Source organism: Lolium perenne, chromosome 4 (assembly GCF_019359855.2).
Source record: "Lolium perenne isolate Kyuss_39 chromosome 4, Kyuss_2.0, whole genome shotgun sequence".
Taxonomy (NCBI): domain Eukaryota; kingdom Viridiplantae; phylum Streptophyta; class Magnoliopsida; order Poales; family Poaceae; genus Lolium; species Lolium perenne.
In genome coordinates, this window is record NC_067247.2 from 174,063,968 (window position 1) to 174,082,316 (window position 18,349).

An 18,349-nucleotide genomic window follows, 5' to 3' on the forward strand; every position below is an offset into this window, starting at 1 on the left:
CATCCCCAAGCTTAGATGCTTGATTCTTCTTGAAATATGCAGGGGTGAACCACCGGGGCATCCCCAAGCTTAGAGCTTTCACTCTCCTTGATCATATTGTATCATACTCCTCTCTTGATCCTTGAAAACTTCCTCCACACCAAACTCAAAACAACTCATTAGAGGGTTAGTGCATAATCAAAATTCACATGTTCAGAGGTGACATAATCATTCTTAACACTTCTGGACATTGCACAAAGCTACTGAAAGTTAATGGAATAAAGAAATCCATCAAACATAGCAAAACAGGCAATGCGAAATAAAAGGCAGAATCTGTCAAAACAGAACAGTACGTAAAGATGAATTTTTTAGGTGCACCAGACTTGCTCAAATGAAAATGCTCAAATTGAATGAAAGTTGCGTACATATCTGAGGATCACTCACGTAAATTGGCAGAATTTTCTGAGTTACCTAAAGAGACTACTGCTCAAATTCGTGACAGCAACAAATCTGTTTCTGCGCAGCAATCGAAATCTAGTATGAACCTTACTATCAAAGACTTTACTTGGCACAACAATGCAACAAAATTAAGATAAGGAGAGGTTGCTACAGTATTAACAACTTCCAAGACTCAAATATAAAACAAAAGTGCTGTAGTAAAAACATGGGTTGTCTCCCATAAGCGTTTTTCTTTAACGCCTTTCAGCTAGGCGCAGAAAGTGTGTATCAAGTATTATCAAGAGACGAAGCATCAACATCATAATTTGTTCTAATAATAGAATCAAAAGGTAACTTCATTCTCTTTCTAGGGAAGTGTTCCATACCTTTCTTGAGAGGAAATTGATATTTAATATTACCTTCCTTCATATTAATAATAGCACCAACAGTTCGAAGAAAAGGTCTTCCCAATATAATGGGACAAGATGCATTGCATTCAATATCCAAGACAACAAAATCAACGGGGAAAAGGTTATTGTTAACAGTAATGCGAACATTATCAACTCTCCCCAAATGTTTCTTTGTAGAGTTATCAGCAAGATTAACATCCAAATAACAATTTTTCAATGGTGGCAAGTCAAGCATATTATAGATTTTCCTAGGCATAACGGAAATACTTGCACCAAGATCACATAAAGCATTACAATCAAAGTCATTGACCTTCATCTTAATGAATATTAAACCTTAACAGCTTTGTTTTTTCTTAATTTTTCTGATTTACTTTTTACCTATGTGATGTGCTGACACGTGTTTTGTTGTGTTATATTGATGTTTCGTGTGTATTTGTGGGGGTGCCTTTCCGTTTCAGTTTACTTTGACCTCGCGTTGTTTTTCTCTCGTGTTTAATTCTGGGTGGACATAGTCTTTTCTTTGGTGCTGCCGCTGCCCCACTGCATAGTAAAGCGGTGCGGTGTGGGTTGTCGGCAGTCTTTTCTCGAGATTTCCTTTCCACCTCCGTCATTTCCTTCCTTCTCTTCTTGGTTTCGGCCGCCAGCTCCTGTTCCACCTCCTGTTCGACTTCGATTTGTCTGCGATGGTGCCGGGATCAGCGCGTGGGTCTGCGCGGCCGTGCCTGTGCTCGAGTTCCTGCTGATTGAGGAGTCGTCGGTGGGAGGGCGCGTGCTGGTGGTTGAGGGGTTGGCTGTGGGCGGGCCTGTGGTGCGCTTTCTGCGCGCAGAGGCGATGTTGATAGGCGACGCGGCGGCCAGCGCTTCTTCTGGTAATTTTATTTATTTTGCTGGTCTTATTTTGATTTCTTCTTATTCTCGTGTTGCTCATTTGTCCCTTAGATTTCTCCTGTGGCCGGCGGAGATCGGTGCTGCCGTCTACATCCTCTTCTCCCTCGCACTTTCGCCCTTCTCTTCGCCCCAGGCAGTCGGCGGCGCGGAGGAGGAGCTCGGCTTTCCCGAGGCGACCCAGATCGCGGCCTGTGCTACTTTCCCGACTGTTGCGACGGCCTCGCCAGGATTCCTCCAGCTCGGGCGCGTTCTCAAAAAAAATCTGATTATTTCGAGAGGCGTAACTCTCCTAGATGGGCACGCGGTCGATTCGCCTCGCCAGGCTGATGGTGGAGCGGTCGCAGATGAGCTAGGCCACCGTGGGAAGGAAAAAAGAGTAGTCTCTGGCGGGCGGGGGCTTGGCCGATGGTGCCGGCTGCCGAAATCTACGGAAAGCTGGTCCCTGGATGGGAAAGCCAAAAGCGGCAGGGCCTGCGAGGGGATTGCGACGTTGTTCCCGCTGGAGGCTTCCTGCTGGTGTTTTCTGGGCTGGTGCTGGCGGGCACCATGCATGGTGTGCCTCGCGTTCGTCATGCCAGTCTTCCTGCTCTTCAGCCAGGTGCTGGCCCGGTCACGTTCACCATTGGGATGGTCGTGATGGGACTGACAGGTGAGAACTCCCTTTGGACACTGACAACTCCTTTCCCTAATGTCTTAAATCCATTATCATCTGGGATTTAGTATGATTACAGTCCAAATTGGAGCTACTGAAATAAGGTCATCTTGCTACTTTCTGTTTTTGGTTTGGTTCATCCAAATCCCTGTCATGTTAGATAAGTACTGGAGGACATGCTCTCTAAATCAAATTTATTTTTATCCTTTCTCTAAATTCCTACAGGTACATGATTTTATAATTATGCACATTTTAAATCCTCGCTGCCTCCAGGTACCTGGGTGAGCTGGACCAATTACTCACACCACTCGCTTTCATAGGTTTACTTATTATTTTGTGCCGAAACATCTCATTTTTGTTTTGTTTTGATGCTAAAGCCTACAAGATATGTGATCAATGAATATTGTCTTTTGCATTATAGAGGAAAGTTGAACCACCTGGTCAAGCACTCATAAGGCAATGGTGGAACAAGCATTGTCTTACATGTTACACTGTTTGTGCAATAAGTTAGAAGTATCTCTTATTCTCAAATACTTTGATTGAGGGCTTATATTTTGTAAGAAACGAATCTTGAGATAAACAGTTAAAGGCGATTCTTACTGGAAATAGGTGGATCATTTCTTCTGGGTGTATTAAATCCATGTTTATTAAAAAATATTCCACTGTTGCCTCCGAGTGAAGTAAGACGCATTATGCATGCTTGACGAATTTACTCTTAAGGTTAAATTTAAACTCTTCCTGGGTAGAATTAAAGGCGAGTTCTCAACGGAGGTACATTTAGCATTTCTTTAAGGGCAAAAAGATCGGATGGTTCAGACTCTTTTGTTCTGCTATTTTTTCCCAATTCTGCTACCATGTATGAATTAAGCAAAGTTACCACCAGGTCTTAGAACGGTTATGGAGAATTTTGGTGGTGGTGACTGAATTCCCTTGTTTTCCTTCCTTGCCATCATGCCACTATTCTAAATATAGTTTTCATGCTAGGTTAAAGCACACTGTGTCTAGCGAGTATTATGTATGCCACCATCATACATTTGTATCTCTCAACTGGATCTGCTGACTAAGTTGTGCACCTCCCATTTTCTATCTTCTATCTGAGAAGTCTTTGTGGTGTTTTGTCTGCAGATATGTTATAGTGCTTATTTCTACTTCTTGCTGGTGATGTAATTAATTTCAAGAACGTCTCGATTGAGCAATTGGCAATGTTACATTGCGCAAGAGCTAGGATCATTCACTAGCCGCTTTCTTCCAAAGGTAAAGATGAAAAGGATATTTCATTTCTATTCGTATGGCAAGCTCATAAGGTGAAGTAGTAATACATAATCTTCATGGGAAATTATATTTTCTTGCAAAGGTAACTTTTTTAGTCATTGCTTTGCAATAGATGTCCATTTTTTGTACTTCCTCTCTTACTTTTTGTAGGGTATTGAGGTGTTGAAACAGTAGCATATTGAGCTTCATAAGGGACTTATATCGAATGTTTGGTCGAATTTAAATTCCACAGCTTTACTAGGCTACTCATATGACATATTGTTTAGTAGTTATATTTTTATATGTCCGGAACATTATCCATTATCAGCATTGGGTCTGCCTTCAGAATTGGCATGTTGAAGTTTTTCCATAGTATATAATCTTTCTTTCATTAGTTCAGAGTCATGAAATTCATGAATAAGATTATCACATAGACAAAGGTTCAATATTGTCACAATCAAGCTCTCCTTAGAAGTGTGTTATCACATCCTTCTCTTTAAAAAATAGCTAATGAAGGATTTTGAAGGTTTGAGGGCCCAATATATCCTTTCCTCATTATCTTCCAATTAGTGTTATATGTGACCCGAATTACTTATGTAGAATATGGTTTACGGTTAATTTTATTGGAGGGGTTCATACATAGATTTGCAGGTTAAACCCTGAATACATGCGTAATGGTTTTCCTTCAGGAAGCATGAAAAGGATAAACACAGATACGAGTGTGCAGAGGGATGCGATGTATTGCACAGTACATTCCTTTTCTCATCAACTCTGTACTCTACATACATATAATACTCGCTTTCAGGTTCCTTGCACATTCGACATTAATTAATTGAGATGCAAAATTATTTTGTAGTTCATTGAAAGTAAAATTTGCCAACTCAGTTGTGCTAGCTCCCATATGATATCCTGTTACTCTGCCAGGTTGACATGTGTTGGCAATGTTTAGCTAAACAAGTTAGTAGTAGTTCTCTGAGTGCTACAAAATAAATTAGAAATAGTCCTCTTCCAATGTCACAATTTTTTGTTATATTATACGCTACTCTGTTCGATACATAGTAAGTGTCGTGGTTTTAGTTTAAAAAATGACCCAAGAATTTCCTCTCGTGCACAGTATTCTATTCAGTGAAAGGTGACCAAGGAAAAGTGGTGTATTTCTGCACACGATTTGCAGAGAAATAGAAATAGTTAACCGAATGAAAGTGTCATATAAATTGTAAAGAACCCATTTTGAGCTTTAAATGCTTAATTTAAAATTTTGGCTGTCATTCCTTCTCAGGTTTGCTGGTGATGCAGACCTATTCTACTCTTAGCGCATAGGCTGTAGTTCATGGTTATTTTGATGTATCTGGCAACTACTCTTTCCTATAATAAAAGGAAAGTTGCAGGATACACCTATGAATGTTTTAAAATATACATGATTTGAGAAAAATAAATACTTAGACACTATTGCTTTTTGCTTTGTGCCAATTTGATGTTTTCTTTGTATGAAATATGATGATAGGCCCACAAACCCACAGAGACCACTTTGGATCACATTGAACGAATCAATGGCAAACTAAAGCATCGAAATTTCATGGGGAGCATTGATAAGATCACCCACTTCATTAGTAAATATTACAGGATAAGGACCTAAGAAGATGAACCGGAACAAGCCAAGTGCACCACCGATGAGTCCATCCGGTCCGAACCTCTACAGTACCAACCAGGCAGAGATTGCGACGTTGCCTTCAGTTGTTTCTTTTTTAATCTACTAGATGTATCCTATGTACCGAAACTTACTAAAGTCCACAGTCAGTGACCTGCATATGCATATCAGTTGTACACATTGTATGTAAAAACAAAATGATCAGTTTCGTGCCTTAGATTTTCCCACAATACATAACAATGTATTTTTTAAATGTATGGCTTATCGGCCATTTACTATTACACCTCCACATCACCGTTGTATTTTAACAAGAAAACATCCTCCATTCTTCAACTCTTGGCTGGGCGCGGCGTGCCGCCGGGCCTGTCCTTGCTAGTCTTAATGATGGGCTCCCAACCATCCTCTAACTTCCTAGGAATAGAAGCTTCACGATTTAATTTCTCTTCTCTAGTTTTTATGAGAGCATTCGTAATATGTTTTGTAAAGGCCAAATTTATAGCACTAGCATTAGGACTCTTAGCAAGTTTTTGTAAGAACTTTATAACTTCAGAGATGTGACAATCATCAAAATCTAAACCATTATGATCTAAAGCAATGGGATCATTGTCCCCAACATTGGAAAAAATTTAGCAGTTTTATCACAAGCAATGTCAGCAGTTTTAGCAGGTTCAGGCAGTTTTGCAGGCTTTGCATTAGAAGTGGAAACATTGCCAACACCAATTATTTTACCATTGATAGTAGAAGGTATAGCAACATGTGAAGCATTAGCATTGCTAGTGGTGGTAATAGTCCAAACTTTAGCTACATTGTTATCTTTAGCATTTTCTTCTTTTTCCCACCTAGCACGCAATTCGGCCATCAATCTTATATTCTCATTAATTCTAACTTGGATGGCGTTTGCTGTAGCAAATGACTTAATATCTTTATCTTCATTAGGCATAACTTTCAATTTCAAAAGATCAACATCAACAGCAAGACTATCAACTTTAGAAGCAAGTATATCAATTTTCCCAAACTTTTCTTCAACAGATTTGTTAAAAGCAGTTTGTGTACTAATAAATTCTTTAAGCATGGCTTCAAGTCCAGGGGGTGTATTCCTATTATTGCTATAAGAATTCCCATAAGAATTACCATAACCGTTACCATTATTATAAGAATATGGCCTATAGTTGTTACTAGAATTATTCCGATAAGCATTGTTGTTGAAATTATTATTTTTAATGAAGTTCACATCAACATGTTCTTCTTGGGCAACCAATGAAGCTAACAGAACATTATTAGGATCAACATTAGTCCTACCATTCACAAGCATAGACATAATAGCATCAATCTTATCACTCAAGGAAGAGGTTTCTTCAACAGAATTTACCTTTTTACCTTGTGGAGCTCTTTCCGTGTGCCATTCAGAGTAATTAATCATCATATTATCAAGAAGCTTTGTTGCGGCGCCTAGAGTGATGGACATAAAGGTACCTCCAGCAGCTGAATCCAATAAGTTCTGTGAAGAAAAATTCAGTCCTGCATAAAAGGTTTGGATGATCATCCAAGTAGTTAGTCCATGGGTTGGGCAATTTTTAACCAAAGATTTCATTCTTTTCCATGCTTGGGCAACATGCTCATTATCCAATTGCTTAAAATTCATTATGCTACTTCTCAAAGATATAATTTTAGCAGGAGGATAATATCTACCAATGAAAGCATCCTTACATTTAGTCCATGAAACAATACTATTCTTAGGCAAAGATAACAACCAATCTTTAGCTCTTCCTCTTAATGAGAAAGGAAACAATTTTAATTTTATAATGTCACCATCTACATCCTTATACTTTTGCATCTCACATAGTTCAACAAAATTATTAAGATGGGCAGCAGCATCATCAGAACTAACACCAGAAAATTGCTCTCTCATAACAAGATTTAGTAAAGCAGGTTTAATTTCAAAGAATTCTGCTGTAGTAGCAGGTGGAGCAATAGGTGTGCATAAGAAATCATTATTATTTGTGTTTGTGAAGTCACACAACTTAGTATTTTCAGGAGTACCTATTTTAGCAATAGTAAATAAAGCAAACTAGATAAACTAAATGCAAGTAACTAATTTTTTTATGTTTTTAATATGGCAAACAAGATAGTAAATAAAGCAAAGCTAGCAACTAATTTTCTTGTGTTTTGTTTTAGTGCAGCAAACAAAGTAGTAAATAAAATAAAGCAAGACAAAAACAAAGTAAAGAGATTGGAAGTGGAGACTCCCCTTGCAGCGTGTCTTGATCTCCCCGGCAACGGCGCCAGAAAAAGCTTTGCTGCTTGTGACGATAAAGCACACGTCCGTTGGGAACCCCAAGAGGAAGGTATGATGCGTACAGCGGCAAGTTTTTCCCTCAGTAAGAAACCAAGGTTATCGAACCAGTAGGAGTCAAGAAGCACGTTGAAGGTTGATGGCGGCGGAGTGTAGTGCAGCGCAACACCAGGGATTCTGGCGCCAACGTGGAACCTGCACAACACAACCAAGATACTTTGCCCCAACTTAACAGTGAGGTTGTCAATCTCACCGGCTTGCTGTAACAAAGGATTAGATGTATAGTGTGGATGATGATGTTTGCAGAAAACAGTAGAACGAGTATTGCAGTAGATTGTATTCGATGTTAAGAATGGACCGGGGTCCACAGTTCACTAGTGGTGTCTCTCCCATAAGATAAATAGCATGTTGGGTGAACAAATTACAGTTGGGCAATTGACAAATAAATAGGGCATGACCATGCACATACATGTTATGATGAGTAGTGTGAAATTCAATTGGGCATTACGACAAAGTACATAGACCGCTATCCAGCATGCATCTATGCCTAAAAAGTCCACCTTCAGGTTATCATCCGAACCCCTTCGAGTATTAAGTTGCAAACAACAGACAATTGCATTAAGTATGGTGCGTAATGTAATCAACAAATACATCCTTAGACATAGCATTGATGTTTTATCCCTAGTGACAACAGCACATCCACAACCTTAGAACTTTCTGTCACTATCCCAGATTTAATGGAGGCATGAACCCACTATCGAGCATAAATACTCCCTCTTGGAGTTACAAGTAAAAACTTGGCCAGTGCCTCTACTAATAACGGTTAGCATGCAAGATCATAAACAACACATAGATGATAGATTGATAATCAACATAACATAGCATTCATTATTCATCGGATCCCAACAAACGCAACATGTAGCATTACAAATAGATGATCTTGATCATGTTAGGCAGCTCACAAGATCCAACAATGATAGCACAATTAGGAGAAGACGACCATCTAGCTACTGCTATGGACCCATAGTCCAGGGGTGAACTACTCACACATCACTCCGGAGGCGACCATGGCGGTGAAGAGTCCTCCGGGAGATGATTCCCCTCTCCGGCAGGGTGCCGGAGGCGATCTCCTGAATCCCCCGAGATGGGATTGGCGGCGGCGGCGTCTCTGAAAGCTTTTCCGTATCGTGGCTCTCAGTACTGGAACTATTATCGACGAAGGCTTCTTATAGGCGAAAAGGTAGGTTTAGGGGCGACGCGAGGGACCCACACAGTAGGGCCGCGCGGGCCCCCTGGGCCGCGCCGCCCTAGTGTGGCGGCGCTTCGTCGCCCCACTTCGGTTCCCTTTCGGTGTTCTGGAAGCTTCGTGGAAAAATAGGCCCCTGGGCGTTGATTTCGTCCAATTCCGAGAATATTTCCTTACTAGGATTTCTGAAACCAAAAACAGCAGAAAAACAAGAATCGGCTCTTCGGCATCTTGTTAATAGGTTAGTGCCGGAAAATGCATAAATATGACATAAAGTATGTATAAAACATGTGAGTATCATCAATAAAGTAGCATGGAACATAAGAAATTATAGATACGTTTGAGACGTATCACATTGCTGGGCCCATTCTGGTGCATCATGCGGCGTTTGCGGTTCGCGTTGGCTTGGTTCAGCTTGCCCTCCATCTGGATGGCGGAGTCCACTAAGGCTTCAAGGTCGGCAAAGGGGATGTTGACTAGGACAGTCTGCATCTCATCATGCAGTCCGTTCAGGAATCTCTCGTGCCTCTTCTCGGTGGTGTCGGTCTCGTCGGGGGCGTACCTTGACAGGGTAAGGAACTTGTCGCGGTATTCGACCACCGTCATCCGTCCTTGCTTGACTTCACGGAACTCATCCCTCATCTTCTTGATTAGATCCGGGGGCACGTGGTACTTGCTGAACTTGAGCTTGAAGTCTGCCCAAGTCATGACTTGTCCTGCGTTCATAGCACGGGTGCTGGTCCACCAGGCTTGGGCTGGTCTGGCAAGGTAATGGGTTGAGAACAAGACCTTTTCAGCGGCTTCGACTCCCGCTAATTCTAGGTTGTTCTCCATGGTCTGGAGCCAGTCGTCGGCATCGAGGGGTTCTTCGGTCTTGCTAAACACCGGAGGGTTGGTGTTCTAGAAGTTCTTGAGCTTTGATCCGGGGTGGTCGTGATTTCCATGGCCTTGGTTGGCAAGGTTTTGCAGTGTTGCGATGTTGGCTTGGCGTTCAGCTCTGTCAGTCTCTCGGTCGGCCATCAAAGTATGCAGCAGTTGCATCATGGCATCATTGTTGTTGTGATTGGGAGGGGCCATCTGAACATAGAGAAGATCATGAGATAAGAGGGAATATTTCTATGGTTTGTTTTGGGTAAGTTCATAAATTTAAAACTTGAATTATTTTTGATGACAAACACAAACATTCATTCATTCATTCAACATCACACATTACAAACTATCACTTCCCATGGTTTTAAGAACCATTTCTCATGCTACGATACAACGGACGGGATACAACTCACACCTACATAAGTGATCAAGTGCAACTACTCCTCATCATCAACATCGATCGGGACGAAGTCGTCTGCTCCGGCCTCCAGGAACTCGTAGCCATCCTCCTCGCTGAACTCGTCCTCCTCAAAGTCGTCGTCGCTCAGGAAGGCTCCTCCTCCCTGAAGGTCTTCACCTCCATCATCCTCCTCCATCTCTCTCAGCTGGTCCTCTTGGGCCTTGATAGTGGCCTCCAAAGATGCTATCTTGGCGCGAAGGTGCACAATAGTAGCGTCCTTCTTGGCACGTTGCTGGCGGAGGGTCTTGCGGTCTCGTGCAAGTAGCTTGATGGCTTCTCCTTGCTCGGTGATGTGAGTGTGGGTCTGGTTGGCGTACGCGCGGGAGGCATCCAGGTCCTTCTGAGTCTGGTACAACATGAAGTCGAGGTACTCAGCATGGTGCCTCAGCTCGGGGTGGGGCTGCAGCTCCATGGGCACTCCCATAGAATCACGCCTCACGAGATGCGCGAAGCGGGACGCGAGTATGCGCACCACGTTCTGTCCGCACAGACGGGCGAGTGCTTCCTGAAGAGCACGCGCGAGTCCGTCGAGCCAGTTGCTCTCCCTGAAAGAGAAGAGGATCCTCTCCGAGGTGGGAGGCTCCATCTTGCCCCTCAAGTCAGCGGTGATGATCCACTACAACTCTCCTCCAGGCTGGTCGTTCACCTCGATTCCGTGGAACTCGGGGTGAGGGCGTCCAAGGAAGTCCGAGAGGGCGTTGAGGTCGTGCTTGAAGATCAAGCTTCCTCCATTCCCAAGCTGGTAGAACTTGGTGTTGATGGGTTCATTCGGCTCCACCTGAAAGTGAAATGGATGAGTAAGTTAGAGAAGTGAACAAGTGTGTCAAAATTTTATGTAGATTCAATAAGAAAGAGCATGATTCATCAATTTTTGAAAAGATCTCAAAGACAAGAGTGTGAATAAATTTTCATAAATATTCCCTTCATTTGATTTCAAAGTTAAGTTTTTATGAACGTCCATTCTAACTAGGGTCTTCTAAGGTCAAACAATGGCTCTGATACCAACTTGTCAACACCCGGATTTTTAAGTCCAGATGCCTATTATGCCATTCATCGCAATCCCAGGAATATTGTTGTTGGGAGACATAACAGTCGAATATCATAGTCATCATTCATTACAAACCATACTTGTCTTACAAATTCAGATCACATGATCCATATTACACAAATAGTTGATCTATTGACCAACGAACACAAAGTTCATAGCGGAAGCGTAAATAGAATGGACTCTCTAGTCCACAGGCCAACGCTTGACGTCGGAAGACTCCTAGTTGTCGTAGGCATCCTACTGGTCATCACCTTGGTAGTTCTGCTCCTCTTCATAGTCTGGCCATTTGAATAGCCAGGGACACAGCCGTGAGTACTTTAAGTACTCGCAAACTAATACTAGTGTAAGTACTAACAATTCTAGTAAGGGGGTGCTAAGCTCTAGTTTCTTTTGCATAAAGCCAATTTTAGTTCACAAGTATTTGATAAAGACTCTTTCATGTGCTAACTAACTCAAGTGGGAACATTAGTGTCATTCCCACAACTCAGTTGTGATTCAAATCAAGTCACCATTTAATTCATCAACCTTTTTCTAGAAGTTTCTAACACAGGTAACAATATGGCCTTTCCAACCGTCCGTAACCGTGGACACGGCTATTCGAATAGGTTTACACTCTGCAGAGGTTGCACACTTGTGCCACAACATTTGATTTCATCCGTCGAGGATAACCCCGAATCATCGTAACACAGTACGCGGATCATCAACCATAACATTTCACTTACATACCCTAGTATAGGTACCTCTCCCCATGAGCTTGGCCTCCCAGTGAAGACCAACTGTCAACCTGGGAACTGCACAGGGCTTGGGCCGTACATTCACCTCATTTCACATCATTTCTCATACTACGGAGGCAGCCTCGGCATAACCCCTATGATGCTTGTTCAGAGGGAACCCGTACTAAGATGTATAAACTTCCAGTTAAGCCCTACCCATAATCAGGTATTGTGGGGGTACTCAAAAATTGGAAAGGTATCGCATCCAAACCAATATCAGTTTTAGTCAAAATTCACCATCTCATTCAAGTCATATTCACCTTCAAATATCTTTCAATGGATGACTCATCATTCCAAAGTTTTCAAACTCATTTCAAAACACAAGTTCCCATCTAGAGTAGTCACTTTTAGTTGTTCGCACTAGCACTAAACATGAGGGGTGCTAGCTTGCTTGGCTATCTTTGAGGCTAACTTTACTACTCTCATAACATTCTAGACTTAGACCAAAGTTAACTATAAAAGTAACTTCTTCATAAATCAAGTAAAAACTTGTAAGGTAAAAACTTGGGATGGGATTATTGTAAGTAAGGTAAGACTAATGGTGCCTTGCCCCAAAGGGCTTTGCACTTACAAGAATATTAGCTTGCCTTGGTGGGGGTAGTGATCAAAGTTCTCTTCCTCCTCTTCTTGGTAGAAGCCTTCCTCCTCTTGGTATTCTTCGGTACTAGCGTCTAAAAACGAATACGAGATACAATCACCCAACAAGGTTCAAGAGCTATACTAAGCACACCATGGCTTCACACAAACTATTCTATTATTATGGCACACATAACATATGAGTTGCATTTGGTTTTCTTTCTTGAAGAAAAATAATTTCCTCTAATTACATATGTAAATGATAGTTTCCATTTAGTTCTTTGAGGAAAATAATTTCCTCTCATTGAATCTTCTTAAGATTTAATTTCCTCAAACAATCATGCATGAAATCATGTTGACCTAAGTCAACCATTCATCATCATCATTTGGGAAAATGATTTAAATGAGGTAGAATACCTCATGCCATTTAACAATACCAATTATGATTTAATATCACCAAGTAATTTCATGTGAGAGTATTCAGACCAGGGTCACCACTTCATATGAAAGTACTTGGGACAAGATTTAAATGAAGCAAAACACTTCATATGATTTACATAATAGTTTTGGACAATATCATTTGACTAAAATAGCCATATAGTCCTCTATTTAAACTAGGCCATGATCACTCAAAGTAACCATGCCATATTTTTTCAGAAACAATTAGTGTAAGTGAAATGTGAGCTATGAGAGTTGAAATCAACTGAATATCATTTTTGGTTGATTTTTAAATATTATTTGAATGTGAAAAGTCCCTACATTATTCTTTTTGTCACATTATTCCTACAAAGAATCTCACAGTGAGACCAGTGTGGTTGTGTAGACATTTTCACTAGCTTTCCAACGGTATAAAATTCATCAAATTTGGTTAAGCCAATTTGAATCTATGCAATTTTGAAAATGGAGCCAGTATTGAGTTTTAAATCAATTTGGAATTATGGATTTGAAATCCTGGGCCTGGCGGGAAAACTAGTTGGGCCGAAACGGTTCAAACGGCCACAGTCCAGCCCACCACGCGTCCACACACGCGTGGGCTGTCTGACTGGTGGGGCCTGCATGTCAGTGGCTCTTAAACACCGAATCGGTATGGGGGACGGAGAGACGCACGATTAGATCGTGATCCAACGGACCACGTCCATCGTCATCGACGGCGAGCGCAGGCTACTGGCGCTGCGGCACTAGGGGGTCGGAGAGCTCACCGTGGCTCCAGCGGTGGTGGGCAATATGCTCGACGAAGCGGTAGACGACGGCGAAGCACCAGGTAGCAGTGGCGCGTCCTGGGGCGGCTCCAATCGTCGGCGATGTTCCGCGGCGGCGCACGGCAGTGAGGTGGGAATTGAACGACAGCGGTGGCTAATCGAGGCAGTGGAGTAGCTCAGGAGGTCGAGGGAGAAGAGGTGAGGGTGCTGGTGTGCAGAGATCGACGCGAGGGAGTCTCCTTTTATAGGCGCGGAAGTGGCCGCGGGTGCTGCGGCGAACTCGACATGGGCGCGGCTTCTCCGGCGAGCTAATGGGCTAGGCGAGGGCGGCACACTTCTCAGTACATCGTGGCGGTCCTCTGGGTGGCGACAACTAGGGTATCGGTGCCCAACTTGGTCGGGGTGCTGCGATGTCTGGCGCGTTTGCGGCGGGATTTCGTCACCGTCTCCGGCGGCGGCGGGCACGGGTCGGGTCGCAAGGTTGTCTGGCGGCTCCATGGTGTCACGGCGAAGCTCGACGTGCAGAGAGGGGGTCCATGCGTTGCGCGAGGTGGCCAGGCGACAGGTGGCCAGTGTGGTCTGTGGCGTGCGTGCGCGACGGCGTCGGCATGTCCTGGCCGCCATGGGCGCGAGCTGGTCTGGCTCCTGTTGTGCTTCTCCTCGACAATGGCTGGTGTAGGCTGATGCAGGGGTGCGAGGTGGAGCGAAATGGTGAAAGTCAAATTGGTCTAGGGTAAGGATTTGCAAAAATGGCATAAGCCATATGTGAGGGTTTTAGGGTTTTTCTTATTTGATTCCTTTTCTTTTTATTTGATTTGATTTGTGATCTTCTCTTGATCAATTTAGGGTTTTAGGGTATAGCACATAAACATAGAAGCACTCATCATAGCATATCACACAAAAATGCACAAGTCCTATGCATAGCACTATATGCAAAAAAAGTTTTTGTTGGTTCTAAATTTTGGATCTTGGAAACTCTTCTTCTTTCTTTATTTGAAATTTGGGATGTTACAGTATATCGATGCATGAGGGATAGCAGGTGCTCAGAGTTTAAGGCTAGGGTTAGATTTATCTTAATTACTTTCTTGTATTTGCGGATGCTTGCAAGGGGTTTAATCACAAGTATGTATTAGTCCTAGGAAGGGCGGTGCATTAGCATAGGTTCACCCACACAACACTTATCAAAACAATGAAGATTAATCAACTGTATGAAGCGAAAGCACTAGACTAAATTCCCGTGTGTCCTCAAGAACGTTTGGTCATCATAAGTAAACAAACCGGCTTGTCCTTTGTGCTAAAATGGATTGGGCCACTTGCTGCAGTTATTATTCTCGCATTTTACTGACTTGAGAAAAGGTAATGGGTGAGGGGGGTCCCGATAATCGTCCCCACATACGGGTAGAGCGCTCAATCTCAGAACAGATAACAAGAACTCGGGTTCTAGGGGACATTAGCAAGTCAAAGTTCCGATGCTTTCGCAAAGGGGCTCACAGATGCCTCTGCTTACAATTTTAGTTGTTAACATTAAGGTAAAGCATGTGTATCTCCAACAACTGATATAGCATGTGATAACCTCCCCAACAACCCAACATATCCCGATAACAGATCGAGATAAACAACAGAGCCTAAACACGCCGACGACTCGCAAGGCTCAAACATCAAGCAACGGCTATGGGTAAGGAATGATACATATAGGATTATTATGGTAAACAAGTGGAATAGGACACATGACTCGATAAAGAATCGCAACATAAGGATAGCAGTGAGAGCGAGAGCAAAATATAAAATAGGTGAAGAGGGAGGGCTCGCCTGTGAAAAGCTGCAGAAGAACTTGTTGGAGAACTCGTCGTATCTCACAACACCACTTCGTGATCCTATCCGGGAAGAAGCAAATCCTACAATAAACAACGGATGCAAATCTTACAACTACGGATAAAGAAGATCTAGCATAATGAAGATACGATATGCATGGCATGGCAGATATGATGCGATGCACTTATCCAAATTAATCGGAGTTGGAACCCCGGACAAACAGTTAGGGTTGGAGTTGCATTTCCTATCGTCAAAGTTAAGGGTGGATTAGCATGGAAGTAGGATGGCAAGGGTGATCTACTTCAGATTTAAGCGGAGCGGGGAGAACCTTAGTCGGTGTCCCAAAAACTCCGCATATATGTGAGGTGAATATGCACGACTATCAACGAGTGACATGATGCGAGATGCAAACAGATGAATGGATGGCATATTCATGATCCTTGCATTTTTCTGATCAAAATTCATATAGAACACATTTTCATTTGAGTTACAGATTAAAAGTTATTAATAAAATAGTTTTTTTATTAATTAAAAATAGATTACATGATTTAATTAATTGGGAAAAGGACCCAAAAACAATTTTTAGTCGGGGGAGGACCTCGGGTTATTTTAGAAAACTTCCAGGGGGTTATGAGGAAAAACGTCTGCGGTGGGACCGCGGGTTGAGAGAGGAAAAGAGGCAGGGGCCTCGGTGCAAAAGTTTCAGATCCAGAAGGGGGGCTGGGTTTCTCACCGGGCGGTTTGACCCGCGGGTCGCTGACGAGCGGGCCTAGGTGCCACGTCAGCTGCCCGCGTGGCCAACCATGCGCGCCCTGCACGGAAGCTGCTCGATGTCTTGCGATGCCGCGCGCGTCGCAGGTGGCGGCGGTCACCGCGGGGTGGCGAGGATGCGCGCCGGCGATGCAGGGCACCCTAGCAAGCGCGCGTGGCCGCGTTGGCGTCTCCTCATCGACGCGGACCAGACAGCAGTGGCGGTGTTGGCTGGAGCTCGCCGGAGACTCGACGACGACATCTGCGGAGGAAGGCGGCGGCACCACGGTGAAACGACGAACCAGAGAGGGGAGGAGAAGAAGGAGGGGTCCAGGAGGGAGAGGGAGTCACCAGGAAGCCGATGGTGGTGTCGGTGAGGGCAGGGGGAGACGGACGGCGACGCCATTGTCGTCGACATGCCGCGGCTAGAGTGAGGAAAAGGCGAAATTGGCGGCGATTGGATGCGTCCCAGAACGATTCCTTGCAGAGGGAGGTAGAGGGCAACGACGCGCAACTCGTGGTAGTGTTGGCTCGTTGAGGGGACGGCCGGAGCGACGGCGCCATGGCGAGGAAGCTACGGTACAGTGGGGTTTCTCTTCTTCGTTGCTTCGTCTTGGAGAGAAAGAAAGGGAAGGAGAGAGGGGCGATGTATGCATGAGGTTGCAACTGTCTCCAGAAAAAGGCAGAGGGAGAGGAGGCTTCACGTGGGGAGGGCGGTGCGGTGGTTGGAGGCAGGGAGGACCATAGCGTTGCTGTCCAACGTGACGAGGAAGAAATGAAGGGGAGAAAGAAAAAGGAGCGAATGGGTACGGCCAGGTGGGCTTGGGCCCAGGAGGGAAGAGAGGAAGCTGGGTCGCTGGATGGGCTGCTGCGGTGGAAAGAAAGAAAAAGAAAGAAGGTGGGCTGGGGAGAGAAAGGAAGAGAGGGGTTGGGCTGAGAGGGAGAGTGGGCCGAGGGAGCAGGGAGGGATTAGGGTTAGGTTTTATTTTTCTTTTATTTCTTTTTCTCCTTTGTTTTAAAAACTGTTTTAAAATTTGAAAACAAACCAAAAGCAAACTAGGTTTTATTTTTGAAATCAGAAAACATTAAAATGATTTTATTTTGTTTACAATAGTTTGTGTTATGATTTTGTTAAAGAATAGAAAGGAGAGGGGTTTATTTAATAAAACCATATGAAAGGTTAAAATAAAATAGCTAGGGTTTATAAAATACTTTTAGCTTTGTAAAAACATGGGGAATGTGATGCAATGATGTCATGGTGATGCACAAAAGAAAAGAGCAACAAAATCTAATAGGGGTACTACCCTGGGCTGTTACAAACGACACCACTAACAAGGGATCGCGCCCCGAGATCCCACGTCAACCTAAGGGGGAGAGAGGTGAACTACCGAATCTTCTGGCGCATCGTTGATCTTCACCCAACCTGGACGTGGGACCTTCTTGTGGACAAGTGTTTATCTTCTCGACACCACTAACAAGAAGGGTTGCTCCATGCTGAACGGTCGACACCATCAATAAGAAGTCGTTCTTCCGCTGTTCATGATGCGCTTCTGTCGGGATCCTGCGAAGATTGTACCTAATAGGATAAGGCAAATATCATCCAAACAGCGTCGGAACCTAAGACTTAGAAAAGCAGATAAGAGAAGAGACTCAAAACTCGCAAAGATAAGATGAGAAAAAATGTAGGTAAGGAAAAAAATCAGATCTAATCAGATCTATCCAACGAATTTTCAGAAAATAGTTTTTGAACTCTAAACTCAACGACCGTTGGCAAGGTTATCCTAAAGGTTAGACTAGTGGGGTACCGTCAACCTAAGGCTCTGATACCAACTTGTGATGCCCCAGAACCGGTACCATGAGGATTCCAGCGATCCCGCCGAAATCCGCACGATATCGATTCTGAGACGCCCTCCGACACGACGTGTGCGACAAATCACACACGTGATGCCAGAGGAATTAACACGAGCGGTAACATTACAACATGATTACAATAGAGCCCACAAGATACATATATTAGAACAACGACTCCAACGAGTCAAGATACAAATATACAATA

At 43.5% G+C, this 18,349-nt stretch overlaps 1 long non-coding RNA gene across 1 annotated transcript; it reads left to right on the forward strand.

Annotated features, from left to right (window-relative positions):
• The first annotated feature begins 1,339 nt into the window (after positions 1 to 1,339).
• LOC127294637 (uncharacterized) lies at positions 1,340 to 5,544 on the forward strand. Its single transcript, XR_007846861.2, has 3 exons — positions 1,340 to 1,696; positions 1,767 to 2,364; positions 3,493 to 5,544. It is a non-coding gene; the product is annotated as an uncharacterized lncRNA (long non-coding RNA).
• Positions 5,545 to 18,349: the final 12,805 nt, after the last annotated feature.